Below are 12,798 nucleotides of genomic sequence, written 5' to 3'. Positions count from 1 at the left end.
ACGTTACGGAGCTGCGCCTGCACTCCATTGCGGCAGCATCCTAAGAAAGAACACAAAGCGAAGTACGAGATTGTGGAGAGTGAGCAACGAAGTCACAGCACAAGGAGATAATACCGGGAGGAGTCCTGCCCCGAGATCGACAGCCTCCTTCCGAGGCGCGTAGCCTGTGGCCGGAACACCGAGGGAGTAATTGGCTCTACGCATTACTTCAGAGACCGGCAGGACAGTTAATTCCAAGTTGGCTGCCCGACCTTAATACCTAAGAAGACACGGAGGCAAATTGTGAGAGGGGGGCGTCCCTAGGGTGCCTATAAATAAGCTCCAGGCCTACCCCGTCATACGGGTTGTCCTATCTATATCATCTGGGGGACAGAGAGAGAGAAGATCAGAAACATCCACGAAAGTTGTGAGGACTATCCCGTGGTGCTCAGCAGGGAGGTACTACAACACACAGGCGCTAGTAGGAAGGCTACTGATTTCCACCTGTATAAGGGAACTCTGGATGTGTCTTCGGACCGGCCGGACTCTGCCTGCCCTGTGAACGGTACTCTGGACTGTGGACCCTGAAGTCTTCAGTAAAAGGTAAAGAGACTGCAACCTTTGTGTCCTCTTTATTCATTGCGCCTTAAACGTCCACCATCACCACCTACACATCTGGGAAGCCCTGGGGACATACTTCACCTGTGGGAAGGCATACCATCTAGCTGCCATTCCATCACCCCAGCGAACCCCTAGCAGCGTCAGTCACCCTGACCGAATACCACAGGTGGCGTCACAAACACCAGACAAACTTCACCCTTAATTGGACACCCCTCAGAAGGGCCACGGACCAGGTCGGGCCACCGTGACATCCCCAGAACCGAGAGAGATAGACCTGGTGCCGAGTACCCCATTGCCCTTAACGTGGGGGCGCTCCACATACATTTCCATTCTATTCTAAAACTTTTCAGAGAATAAAAGGAACTCATTGTACAAATGAAGCCAATGGAGTTTACTGATGCCAGCGACAAGTAGGAGTGATGTTTATGCGGTGTAGGCGTTCAACATCTCAGCGCCAATATGACGAGACAAAGGAATACGTTTATCACAGAGATTGTGTTGGTAGTTGATTCAGAACAATAATAGGCTCATTATCACTAGCACTGTCCACATCATACATGTGTAATAAATTATTAGGATATTTTGTCAGTGCCCAAACTGTCATCAATTGGCATTAAGAATTGTTTGATCCACTTGGGTCTAAATTGCAGACTTTTGGAAATGGTAATTAATATTGAACCCTTCCAACCTAATCAAAAAATATGACAAACTTCAGACAGGAATGTGTCTATAGACGTCTGTCCCTCGAGTATATTCTTCAGTATTGTTTCTCTGCTGCATGCACCTAGTGACCAGGCCCAATTCACTGCACAATGGGAAAAGCAAGCTGCCTGGCTCAACCAAAGCAGAGCAACAGTGCCCAAGCAGCCTGTCAGCGACTCAGTTATCTCGCCCTATTCAAATAAATATGCCTATGATAAAGTAAAATGAATCGCTGTCAAATGTGCTGACAGCTATTGCTTATGAATGGCCACTTATACCGCTTATGTTATCTACAGTAAATTTGTTTTACATTTGAATGCAATCTATTGTTTCATGAAAGCAAGTACTTAGCGTGCTGGCCCCATCCGGTTAAAAAGAAGACAAGTCTGTGTAGTTATGGAGAGCCATCACATAGGTCAGCTTAGCTCCAAGGTTAAGGCTCCGATACACATTAGTCAAAAGTTGACCAAACCCACCTATTTGGGGAGGTATAAGACAACCATGTAACTTGTATGTGTCCTTCCGAACTCTTCCCTGACAGAAGTCTAAAGTTGCCAAGACCGGTAGTAATGTTCGAGTTGCTGTCTGGTTAAGCTCTGGCACTTTACAGGATAACAGTGTCCCTGTCCCTGTGTTCTGTCAGGTGTGGGGTGCATCACAGTCACTTGTAGACTGTGTACACCGCTGGCCTCCACAGTCTCTGGGCCTCCATCCTCAGGAACCACCGCACATAATCCAAAGAAAACCAAGTTCATTGCAACAAGCAAACTTTTACTGGTCAGTTCAAGTTCATCAGGTTGTAACATGTGAGATAAGGCAGAAAACTAAATATTTCCTATTTTCTTAGTACAACATATCTTCAGCCCTACCGGACTATCCTTAAGCCCACTGACTCCGTCAGCCTCATGATTTTCCTGTCTACTTCAGCAGTGCACCCGGGATCCATTACCTTCTGTCTACACAGGTTCCTGTCCATTTTCCCTGTACACCAGAAGATACGATGTACCCGGCTGCCCCTATGCCAGACCTTGGGCTCCTGACAAGACAGGAGCATCCACTGTCTTATCTGTTTATCAATACCTTATGTCCTAAGTCCAGACCTATGTTTCACCCTATGTTATCCTATACCGTACACTACTTATATTGTATATTAACACTTTGCATAACAATAATACAGTATATGTAAAACCGCATGACACTATACACATATACATTTGTTGTCTTCAGAGCAGGGGCGTACATAAAAATCATGGAGCCCCATAACCGCCATAGAAGAGCATATCTCACACCTTTGCAGCCCTTACAAAGACATTTTCCTCCAATATAGTCCAATATGGAAGGGGAACCTTCTTGAAGCAGCATCTACTCGAAATGCGCGTCAAGGGGTCTCAGCGGGAGGACCTACACTCCATGCCAGCTACTATGGGTGAGCTTTAAACAATCTCCGGGATACGTGGGGTTTTGGGGGGGCTTGCTCTATGGGGCATAGTCCACGGTACTTACTGGCAGCCCCTTGATTTATACCTATTGTGGTTGTGATGGTTTCATATGTACCCACCTGATTGGGGTTTATTTCTCCCACCTTTGGCGATTTTATTATCTGTACTAGTTGCTCCTCCTGCTGTACCAGCATGTCTTTTGTACTTATTTCCCTCTTTTCTTTGATGCCTTATCATTTGGCTAGTATTTTTTGTATGTATTTCTGATTTAATAAATGATTTTTTGGTTTTATTTTACCCTCTTGGTGTTCCTTGTACTCCATGATGTTCGGTGTTGTCAATCTGCACATAAGCATCAGAACTGGACCAGGGAGCAATAGAACAAGGTGGCTGATCCAATGAAGCACTATTTATTTTATAACATGTGGACAGACAGGAAGGAGATGGCACCAGGAGGCACATTAGGTAGAGGGCAAGGTAGCAGATATGTTGTGATGCTCTGGGCAATGTTCTCCGGAGAATCCTTCAGTTTTGTTATTCATGTGGACGTTACTTTAACATATACTACAAACTTAAAGGGAATCTGTCAGCAGGATCTCTCCCTCCAAACTAGGAGTTTGTACATGCAGTTCTTTAAAAAAAAAGTCCAGCAATACGTTTGCATGACCAATCTGTTCCCCCATGTCTGACAAATCAGCGTTTCAATTAATATGCAAATGAAGAGCTATTTGTAGATCTGAATCCTAGGTCACTATTACCTGCCGAGTGCTGCCTCCTCCAGCTAGACTGACAGCTCCTTTTGCCAGAAGTCACACAGCATAGGGGCTGTAAATCAGTAAGAGGAGACAGGGAGTAGAGCTGGAGTGACAGAGGCTTTAGATCTACAAATAGCTGTCCAACTTCATTTGCGTGTCAGTTCAAAAGCTTACACATCAGTATAAGTGGAACAGACTGGCCTTATAAAAGTATTGCTGGACTTGTCTTTGATAAAGCTACATGCCATGCTGCTACAAAGGCAGAACATAATGCCTTAAACATAGAAAGAAACCTGACAAAAAGGCGTCCTGTAAGCAAAAATATTAAAAAGCTCTTTACTTTTGAAAGAATGTGCTATGCATGCTACAGGACTGTGAAGCATGTCCGGCACTGGATTAGTTAACAGAGTTTTTGTTAGTGAGGACGATTTTGTTGGTTGGCCTGTTTGTCATTCTACTAGCTGCAGCCAATCACTTGCTCTGCAGACGGTGAGTCACTGGTAATCGCACACCAGCACGTCCTCTGTTGACTGTTAAAGGAACATGAATAAATGAGTGAGTAAAGCCACATCTGTTGCGTTTTTATATTGTTTTATGTCATGTTTTTACGCTCTTCCTAACAATGTAGATTCCAGTACTGTCTACGTGTGAATGTGCTCGTGTTGTGCTGAGTGCGGAAGGACACATTGTACTCAGACTGCTTTACTCCACTTCTTGCTGATTAGACGTTTGTACTATTTTTAAGGCTTTCAATTCCTATTCTGAGAGCTTTATACCTTTCTTAGTCAATAAATAAGTTCTTCTCAAGGTTTTCTAACTTCACATGGGATTACCTGTGGGCTCCCCAGCTTCCTCCCACACTCCATAATCATACTCATATAAATGTATTTCTTTTGATCTTGGGGTTTTACTGTCTTAAAGATTTAAAGTCTCTCAGCCCCATTCTGTAAAGTGAGGTGGTGCAACATTAGTGATGAGCGAATATACTCGTTACTCAAGATTTCCCGAGCACACTCCGGTGTCCTCCGAGTATTTTTTAGTGCTTAGAGATTTCGTTTTCTGGATGATTTACAGCTACTAGCCTGCTTGATTACATGTGGGGATTCCCTAGCAACCAGGCAACCCCCACATGTGCTTTTGCTGGCTAATAGCTGTAAATCATTCAGCTGAGGCGATGAAAACTAAATCTCCGAGCACTAAAAAATACTCAGAGGACACCCGAGCATGCTCGGGAAATCTCGAATAATGAGTATATTCGCTCATCACTATGCAACATCAATCCTGAAAATAAACGGCGAGGTTGCTCCAATCCAACAGGTCTCAGTTGGGCAATTCTTTATGGGCTTACCTGTGTATAGACTGTATAATAAGGCCAAATCCATTAAAATGTGTATTTTCATACCTAGTCCCAAGTAGACTTCACACTATATACCCCAACATTTCATATAAATGCTTTAGAGGATGTGGCGCAGTGGGAGATATGAAGCATGTTTGGTGGGAGTGTCCGATAGCCTCGGCTATGTGGCGGGAAGTAGGGTTATTAATTGAAAAAATGTATGGCGGAGCAATACAACCTGACCCAACTACATTCCTCTTGGGAGCCAAGTACAAAGGCTTTTCTAACAGATTCCACAGGTTGATAGGCCAGCTGTTTATGGCCGCTAAACTACATAGAGCTACCAACTGGAGGTCGCCATTTCTTTCTATCCAATCGGTTAGAGATAAAATGAATACAATCCTCTTATATGAACGTATACATGCGACTAGGGACGATTTGTGGGAGGCCTTCTACCAAGTTTGGAAACCGTGGATGGACCTTAACGCGAATTTAAACCTTGAACAAACCTTGACTTTATCCATTTGAGACTTAATTATTCTGTGAAAGATTCTGATGGTAGTGGGGTTGGGCCTGTGCTGTGTGGGGTGCGAGGAGGGAGAGGCGGAACTTATAAAATGGAACAAAATGTGGTCTCGTTCCGTAAATATTCTGCAACTTATCATATAGAATAATGCAGAATCTCATTTCCCTCCCCATTTTCCCTCTGTCTATGTCTCCCCATGTACTTGTTTTGTCATATCTGTATTCTTGAATTTGAGTTAATATATGTATGGTTTTTCTTCTTTGTTCAGATTTAAGTCTATTGAACTCCCTTGTAAGGGAACCTGTTGTTCAATTGCTATGTGATTGAAAATAAAATTTATTGAAACTAGAATGTGTATTTTCAGGAGAAAATCTATAACGTGAATGCATTCTTGATGCAGAATCAAGAAACACATGTTAGTGCAACATTACTAGCAGAAAAAAATAAACTGCAAACGGTGGTTTCCATCTCATAAAGTGTTCATTGACATATGCCATCACTTTATGATCGGTGAAGATCAGACTTCTGGTGCCCAACAGTCAGTAGAATGTACTGTGGTTTAGTACTGCACTCATTTAAACTTTAAAATACACAGCACTTCTGGCAACTTATCTGTACAGGGAGCTGTAACTGGCCACATTTACCTGAAAAGGACCGTGCTGCAGTGTGAGGGGGAAAAAAAACTGAAAAGGGTATGTAGCGCTACACCTCCTTAAAAAGGTTATCTAGGACTTTTGGATTTTTTTCTAAAGTGGCTGGTGAAAGTATTCACCCCCTTGGCACTATTCATGTTTTCCCAGGGTTTCATGTAAAGAACATGCCTACAACTGTGAACATTTTGTTTTCTTTTATTGAGAAGCAAACAAAAAATAGGACAAAATATCTGCAAACTTCATTGTGCTTAACTATTCACCCACCTAAATTTGATACTTTGTAGAGCCTCTTTTGTGGCAATTACAGCTGCAAGTTGCTTTAGATAAGCGTTACAGCATTGTGGCCAGATATCAGGGGCTAAGGGCTCCTTGCCTATCCCTAAAGCTAGAGGCGCCTTAGCTATCCCGGATTATTTCTGATGGTTAAGATGCGGGTGGCCACGTGCCTTGCTGAGCTCCTAAATTAGCACTTATCTGTCCCCTCCCCCTCCCAGGGTGGGATTTGTAGAGTACAAGAATACACAATCCAGACTAACAAGGGAAGACGTACAGGGTAAAAGAAAATACTAATCATACAAATATGTGTTCACAAACAACAGAGTGGAACACTGGGAAGTAAAACAAGGAAATAATCAACACCTTCAACTCCAGAAACAGGCAGTATGAAACTAACACTGGCAATCCCTGATTGCCAAAGGCGAGTATATATAGCAGAGGGGAGTGTCCAACACTGAACACTGAGCTCCTTTAAGTTAGATGGTTTCCTATGATGAAGAGCATTCTTCAAGTCTGACCACAGATTGTCAATTGGATTAAGGTCTGGGCTTTGACCAGGTCACTCCAAAACATTTACACATTTCCCTTTAAACCACTCGAGTTGCTTTAGCAGTATGCTTTGGGTGGGTCATTGTCTTATTGAAAGGTGACCCTCTGTCACAGTCTTAAATCACTGACATACTGAAACAGGTTTTCCTCAAGAATGTCCCTGTATTTCGCATTTTCCTTGTTCCTGCTACCGGAAAACATCTCCACAACATGATGCTGTTACCACCATGTTTCACAGTTGGGATGGTATTCATGGGGTGATGAGCTGTTTTGGTTTGGCTCCAGAAATAGAATTTACTTTGGTGGGCAAAAAGTTAAATTTTGGTCTCATCTGACCACAGCACCTTCCTCCATACATTCCGGGAGTCAGCCACATGTCTTTTGGCAAACTCAAAACGAGCATTACAATTTTTTTGTTTAAGTAAAGGCTTTTTTCTGTGAACTCTTCCATAAAGATCACTTGTATGGAGTGTACGGCTTATTGTGGTCATGTGGACAGTGTGACGCTAGTCACTTCTCACAGCCAAGCCGTGAGTCAGAATAGTCAAAGAGTCCAAGGTCAGAGGCCAGGAGGGAAAGTCATAAACAGAAGGAAGAAGCAAAAGCATGGTTAGGTAATGTGCCGAGGTCAGAATTCCAGGAGGAAAACAGATCAGATCAGAAGGGGTTAAACAGATGGATGGTCGGAACGAAGTCCAAGGTCAGGCAAAAAAAGATCCATCATACTGAACTCAAGTGTCACGGGGGTACTGGGTAGACTACAGCTGATTATCCGGGCCCCTGCAATATCCCTCAAACTAGGGAAACCCTGTCTGTCCCTCTCCCAGAGTTTACACTGAAGGTGTGCATGTCTGGGCCGCCAGACCTGACCCTGAGTCCTGTTTCAGTACTAAGCTGAAACCTCCACCCGCCACCCAGTGATAAGACCTCACACCAACCCCTACAGAAAGCACAGACAGGGAAAACTAAAAACGCACCACGCCGCAGACACACAGGAAAACACTATAATGTGCACAGGGCAAAACAATACAAATATAGGAAGGAGAAATATAACGAAGCATAATACACCACCAGATACGATATTTCCTCTCCAAGACCACCACTCCAGACCGAGATCACCAGGCACAAGACACAAGCTATTATCGGCGACGCCCAAAGCCCAGCAAAACTATTTAAAGGCAATGGGCGTGACTAAGCCTCCAACCCGAGTACCAGCCAGGTTAACCCCGGACAATCTGGATCAATCTAGCCGGCGCCACTGAGCATATAGTGGACGAATGAGGAATTTTCCGCTGTCTGTCGGACACCCTAGTGTGAACAGCATCCAACATGACATCAAGGTACAGGAAGCACAAACCCCACTAGCAGAATGTACATCTGGTAGAGGTCTGGGAGAAACAGCTCAGTTAAGTAGCACGGCGATCACCTGGGATTATGAACACTTGGAGACTGCCGACGCCTCCCAGTCTCAGATTGGATAGTCGAGCTGTCATTCAACACACTGACAGCTTAGCACTCCCCTGTACCAGAGTGGATGGCCGAGTTGTCAGTAACTGAATCCCAGAAACACTGAGGGGTGAAACCATGACAGTCAGATTCTCCAGTCTCTGCTTGGGAACCCAGCAGCTCCTTCAGGGTCGCATTTGGCCTCTGTGATGCCTCTCTGATTAATGCCCTCCTTGCCTGGACTGAGAGTTTTGTTGTGGAACCATGTTCTTTACATTTGATGATAATGGATTTGATGGTGGTCTGGGGGATCATCAGAGATTTGGATATTTTTTTTATAACCCAACCTTGACTTGTACTTCTCACCAGCTTTGTACCTGACTTGTTTGGAGATTTCCTTGGTCTTCATGATGTTGCTTGGTTAGTGGTGCCTCTTGCTTAATGGTGTTGCAGCCAGAAAAGGTGTGTGTATATAGTGGCAGACCATGTGACACTTAGATTGTATACAGGTGGACTTCTGTTCACTAAGCATATGGCTTATGAAGGTAATTGCTTGCACCAGAAATTTTTAGCAGCTTCATAGGAAAAGAGGTGAATACATATGCACATGACATTAGTTATTTGATCCCATAAATTTAATTGCTGCCTATATTTTTCTCACTTCAACATCTTAGGCTGCTTTCACACATCAGTTTTTTGCCATCAGTCACAAATTACAATCCGTCGAATTGTGAAAAAAACGGATCCGGCAAAAGTTGCCGCCGGATCCGTTTTTTTCACATAGACTTGTATTAGCGACGGATTGCGATGGATGGCCTCACGTTTCATCCATTTTTCACTGGATCTGACGAAAATTGTTTATCCGGCGGCCGGAGAAAATGGACATAGTAACTTTTTTTGTATCCGTTGAAAAAACGGACAGCGACGGATCCGTTGCCGTCCATCGTTTGCTAGAATGGAAGCCTATGGCGCTGGATCCGTCAAATGACGGAATCCAGCGACGGATTCTTGTTTTTTTTTTAACCGAGCATGCTCCAATTGTTTTTAGGATCCAATTAGCTGGATCAGCTAGTCGGATCCGGAGAAAAAACACAATTTTTTTCACAATTCGACGGATTGTGAATGATGGCAAAAAACTGATGTGTGAAAGAAGCCTTTGACTATTTAGTGCTGATGCATCACACACACATCGGATTACAAAAATATTTAAACACAGGTTGTAAAGTAACAAAATAGGTTAAAAGCCAATGGGGTGAATACTTTCGCAAGCCACTGTATATGGGGCTAAGAACTTACAGGCAGGTTGTTGCTAACTACCTGCCTGTCCTGCCTGACACCAATTTCACAGACCACTCCTACTGGTGACTTTCCAGCTTCCGTTGACGTCATGTTGACAGATTGATAGACAAGCTTCAGGTAAAACTCCCGGGGCACTGCATAAACACAGTGTGAATTATGTCTTAGTGACAACAGTATGGATGACTGCAGTGGCTGGCGCATTTTATATTCATCTTGTAAATGGGAAAGAAGATGCAGCAGGGATTTCTTAAAGAAAGTAAACTGAAAAGTTTATTATTTTACTATTTTTGTTTTTTTTTATCTCTAGAAAATGCCATAAATTGTAACATATCTGACAGACTGGTTGTTACACAACAAGTGATTCTGCCATAAAGAATACAGGTCCTACGTGTTGGAACAAATAAGGAAAATATTTGAATTCTTATTCAAATCTGCACCATCTGGATTCCTATCTGGATTTAACTATACATTTCCCCCTACTGTGTGTAATAGGTGAAAATTTGCAGTGATGCAAACGCCCATATTCATGCATTACATTATTGTCAATGGATTTTAGTGTAAATTTGGGCTGCATTTCCTTGCGTGAAAATAGCAGTTCTACATTTTGTTCTCTCACATAATCTATAACATATCTCTAAGTTGCATAATCTTCTAATATGTCATTGTCATATCAATTGGGAAGCCAGCAGAATTTTTGACTTATTTAAGCTAGACTTTTGTAATGTCCTGGATTTCTAGTCTGGACTAGGTGAAATACTAGAGGATGAAGAACAGGGATGAGCTGTCACTGTGGCATTCTGGTCTTACTCAGATAAACTTGTTCATACAATGTACAGACATTTGTGTATACTTGGCTAGATCACAATATTTCATATGATTAATACCCGTACCACACCTTTCTAATTACAATTGTGAAAGACAGGTTACCAAACATGTGCAAATCGACTGCATTAGTTATGGATATGTAATTAATATCTGATCGGTGGGGGTGCGACACCTGGCTCCTCAACCAATCAGATGATTCCGGTGTCGCCAGTGGCCACATGTGATCAGTTGTGAAGTGGAACAGCACAGCTCCGTCCGCTGTATGGTGGCCACAGCAGGGTACTGCAGATCCAATCCTATTCATTTGAACAACTCAGATACATTTAGCCAAAATTGTGTTTTGTTATTCTTGATTTGCTACTTGAACCTGGCCCTTATTTACCTTATAACAGCCACGTAGTATATAGCACAGCCCACGGAGTATATAGCACAGCCCACGGAGTATATAGCACAGCCACATAGTATATAACACAGCCCACGGAGTATATAGCACAGCCCACGGAGTGTATAACAGCCCACATAGCATATAACACAGCCACGTCATTTATAACAGCCCATGTAGCATATAACACCGCTCACGTAGTATATAACAGCTTATGCACGCAGTATATAACACAGCCCACGTAGTGTATAACACAGCCCACATAGTGTATAACACAGCCCACGTAGTGTATAACACAGCCCACATAGTATATTACAGCCCATGTAGTGTATAACACAGCCACGTAGTATATAGCACAGCCCACATAGTATATAGCACAGCCACGTAGTATATTGCACAGCCACGTAGTATATTGCACAGCCACATAGTATATTGCACAGCCCACGTAGTATATTGCATAGCCACGTAGTATATTGCACAGCCACATAGTATATTGCACAGCCCACGTATTATATTGCACAGCCCACGTAGTATATTGCACAGCCACGTAGTACATAGCACTGCCATGTAGTATATTGCACAGCCACGTAGTATATAGCACAGCCACGTAGTATATTGCACAGCCACATAGTATATTGCACAGCCCACGTAGTATATTGCACAGCCCACATAGTATATTGCACAGCCACGTAGTACATAGCACAGCCATGTAGTATATTGCACAGCCACGTAGTATATAGCACAGCCACGTATTATATAGCATAGCCCACGGAGTATATAGCACAGCCACATAGTATATAACACAGCCCATGGAGTATATAGCACAGCCCACGTAGTGTATAACACAGCCCACGTAGTGTATAACACAGCCCACGTAGTGTATAACACAGCCCACATAGTATATTACAGCCCATGTAGTGTATAACACAGCCACGTAGTATATAGCACAGCCCACGTAGTATATAGCACAGCTGCGTAGTATATTGCACAGCCACGTAGTATATTGCCCAGCCACATATCATATTGCACAGCCCACGTAGTATATTGCACAGCCCACGTAGTATATTGCACAGCCACGTAGTACATAGCACAGCCACATAGTATATTGCACAGCCACGTAGTATATAGCACAGCCACATAGTATATAGTACAGCCTGCGGAGTATATAGCACAGCCCACGGAGTATATAGCACAGCCACATAGTATATAACACAGCCCACGGAGTATATAGCACAGCCCACGGAGTGTATAACAGCCCACATAGCATATAACACAGCCACGTAGTTTATAACAGCCCACATAGCATATAACACAGCTCACGTATATAACAGCCTACGCACGCAGTATATAACACAGCCCACATAGTGTATAACACAGCCCACGTAGTGTATAACACAGCCCACGTAGTATATAACAGCCCACGTAGTGTATAACACAGCCACGTAGTATATAGCACAGCCCACGTAGTATATTGCCCAGCCACGTAGTATATTGCACAGCCACGTAGTATATTGCACAGCCATGTAGTATATTGCACAGCCCACATAGTGTATTGCACAGCCCACATAGTATATTGCACAGCCCACAAAGTATATTGCACAGCCCACGTAGTATATAGCAATGTGGGCATCATATCCCTGTTAAAAAAATAATTAAAATAAAAATTAGTTATATACTCACCTTCCGTTGGCCCCCGGATCCAGGCGAAGTGTTTTCCGATGCTCCTCACGTGCTCCAGTCCCAAGAGTGCATTGCAGTCTCACGAGATGATGACGTAGCGGTCTCGCGAGACCGCTACGTCATCATCTCGCGAGATCGCAATGCATGGAGCGGTCACCTGAGCTTCGCGAGGAGCGGGAAAGGCCTGCTCTGGATCCGAGGGGCCGACGGATTGTGAGTATATAACTATTTTTTATCTTTTTTATTATTTTTAACATTAGATCTTTTTACTATTGATGCTGCATAGGCAGCATCAATAGTAAAAAGTTGGTCACACAGGGTTAATAGCAG

The 12,798-nt window shown here is 43.4% G+C and overlaps 1 protein-coding gene across 3 annotated transcripts in view; it reads left to right on the top strand.

The window, feature by feature from the left end:
* Window positions 1-12,798, top strand: part of DAO (D-amino acid oxidase) — a 133,466-nt gene that overhangs the window by 30,464 nt on the left and 90,204 nt on the right. Inside the window, exon 1 of one of the 3 annotated variants that reach the window (XM_077296122.1) lies at window positions 3,943-4,051. The exons of the other annotated variants lie outside the window; for them this stretch is intronic. The gene's annotated coding sequence lies outside the window, so the exon portion shown is untranslated. Of the gene's footprint in view, window positions 1-3,942; window positions 4,052-12,798 lie in introns of those variants that run through there. 3 annotated transcript variants of the gene reach the window in all.

Source organism: Ranitomeya variabilis, chromosome 1 (assembly GCF_051348905.1).
Source record: "Ranitomeya variabilis isolate aRanVar5 chromosome 1, aRanVar5.hap1, whole genome shotgun sequence".
NCBI lineage: Eukaryota > Metazoa > Chordata > Amphibia > Anura > Dendrobatidae > Ranitomeya > Ranitomeya variabilis.
The sequence above is the reverse complement of the archived record's forward strand: the minus strand, read 5'-3'. Positions and strand labels throughout refer to the sequence as shown.